Source organism: Tamandua tetradactyla, chromosome 7 (genome assembly GCF_023851605.1).
Source record: "Tamandua tetradactyla isolate mTamTet1 chromosome 7, mTamTet1.pri, whole genome shotgun sequence".
Taxonomy (NCBI): Eukaryota; Metazoa; Chordata; class Mammalia; order Pilosa; family Myrmecophagidae; genus Tamandua; species Tamandua tetradactyla.
Window position 1 is genome coordinate 9,923,904 of NC_135333.1, and position 2,738 is coordinate 9,926,641.

At 35.1% G+C, this 2,738-nt stretch overlaps 1 pseudogene; it reads right to left on the reverse strand.

Annotated features, from left to right (window-relative positions):
• Positions 1 to 297: 297 nt before the first annotated feature.
• On the reverse strand, positions 298 to 694 carry LOC143689477 (cytochrome c pseudogene; annotated as a pseudogene).
• Between the last annotated feature and the right edge of the window lie 2,044 nt (positions 695 to 2,738).

The window sequence follows — 2,738 nt, forward strand, 5'->3', positions numbered from 1 at the left end:
TAGTATTCAAATATATTCATATAACCAGTTATATAAATCTAAATATAAAACCAATCACCTATAGGTTATGAGCTGGCATTCACCATTTTTGTGAAAAATTCAACATTATTAATTTAACCTAGCCTCAAGTCCAATTATATCTTTAAAAAGGGGAAATAGTTCTTGCTGAACCAGAATTACTATCACAATTTGAAAAGCTTGATTATATTCATTTCACTAAAAGTTAATTCTATTTGACTCAGGACTGTTCAACTAAAATATACTATCAACCATTCGTGATCTGAATTCTGGTATATGAGATCAATTTAATTATGCTACACATACAAAAGTCACAAGATATCTCTGTTTTATAATAAATAATGCAGTGGCCAACCATTATGCTTCAGTAGCTTTTTTTACATTAGGCATCAAGTCTGCCCTGTCTGCCTTCTTTTTAATGCTAGCAAAGACCATTTTTGTAGCAGGGATGTACTTCTTGGGGTTTTCCAAATACTCCATCGGTGTCTCCTCTTCCCCAGTAATGCCTTTGTTTTGGTTGGCATTTGTGTAAGAGAATCCAGGGGCCTGACCTGCCTTCTGCCCAAAAGAGACCATGAAGATTTGGCCCAGTTTTATGCTTGCCTCCCTTTTCCATGGTGTGGCACAGGGCACACTTCTGAACAAAAATCTTCTTGATCTTCTCAACACCACCCATTTTGGATTCACTCTCACAGTGCACGATTCAAAGGTCCCCACTCGGAAGCCAGACATCCCACTTGTCCTGTTTAATGAGTTTTTTTTATTTTTATTTTATTTATTTATTCATTTTTGCATGAGCAGTACCAGGAATCAAACCCGGGTCTCCAGCATAGCAAGTGAGAATTCTGCCACTGAGCTACCGTCAAACTGGCCTGTTTCAGGAGTTTTAAATAAATATTGGATATGAAACTCTCAGGGCAGCAAAAAAGCAAGTGTACTCTTGACAGCCAGGCTCCAGTAGACTTTAAATTTCTTAAAGGCAGCTGCTGTGTCACAATCACTTTTATAACCACATTCACCTTTCTAGGTTCTAATGGTTCACTGAATGAAAGAATGTATATGGCACCTCCTCAAGCTCTTGAATTTTCCCAAGAACAGTTCTCTAAAATTTTCACTGTATCTCACATTGAATGACTTTTGTGCCAAATAAAATTTGCATAATTTAATTCTGGGGACGCAAACTGCCCATTCATTCAATAGTTGTCACTGAAAATGATTTCTACCCTCAGTGAAGTTATAATCTTGAAAGATAAAACAAAACCATTCACATGTGTAAGTTGGATCTAGATTGAGGCAGTATGGGCACCAGGCCTGGCACTTTATTGTCTTTTGTGCTAATACAGAGACGAAACCAGTCTCTGCTCTTCATCTCCCATCTCCATGTCATCCCCCACACCAACAAGACACCCTGGCATCAAATCGCTTGGAGATTATTTAAAAAGTCATTTTTCCAAACATATCCAATTTAAACTTCCGGATTTTAACATGAGATAGCTATACACTTTCCTGCTCTGGCCTCCCAGCACCAGATTCCAGATGTCTCCTCAACAATTGGCTTAATGAAGTTTAGAGCAACCATCTTTTCTCTCCCACACACTGAACTATATTTAAGACTTATGTTAATGTGTTGTTCTCTTCATTTTCACTGAATTTGCTCCTGTTTAACATTCATTTTGCAGTGATATCTTTAAGAGAAAAAAATCACAAGTGTCGTTTTCAGAAGAGAACATTTCTTAGCACCCATTAAATAATCCTGCATATATTAGCCAAGGTACAGAAAATGTTCATTCATTCATTCATTCCTAAATACTTATAATTGGAAGAACATGTTCTACCTGTATACACACACTGTTGACATTATTGTCTATTTATATAAAGAACTCTCTGTAACTTCTTTCATCTCCAAGGCTTCATCCTGTCCCAGCCTTTTATTGCCAATATTTACTTTTCACTTCCCTAACCTACCCAACACAGCAGAAGCATGGAAGGAGGTTTTATTTTTGCTGGAATCCATCTTTAAACAATTGTTTGTATGAGATAACTCATAGATTAAAATGATCTGCCATTTGAAACACAACTTGAAGCCCAGGGTTATCACTAAGTATTTCATAAGTTGATAAAGAAAAGAAATCTGGATTTATAGAATATTTGTGTTTTCCTTTATATCCTCAGAACGTGCTCTCTGTAAAAGTAGGGATTGGTTCTACTCTTAATGAAAAATGATAAATTGTTATTTTTTAATAGGTGGGATTCATTGAAATAATCAAATATCATTTACTAAAATTTATTTCAGATGATTCAAGTTTAATTGCTAATAAACAATTAAACTGAAGGACCTTGTGTAGCTATAAATAATATAGTTTATATCGACAAAAGCACATTTTTAAAGCTCTAGTTTAACTAGGCACTGATTCCTCACCACCATTTCCACCTTTGAAATTTCTTTCCTTGCTCCCTCTTACATAATGCTGCCTGATTATTTTTTTTAAGACCTATTCATATATAATATTGACTATTCATGCTCACTTTTCAATTTCCACAAGTGAATTCTAAAGATCAGGTGATTGTAACTTATACTTTTATATGAATAAATACATTGACATTTGAAAAGCACATCAGCCTTTGGTTTACTGTACAAATTTACATTGTTAGATGCCCACACAATTATATATTTGACCCACATCTCTACTGCTTACCAATGTTATGGGATCTAAGTAACT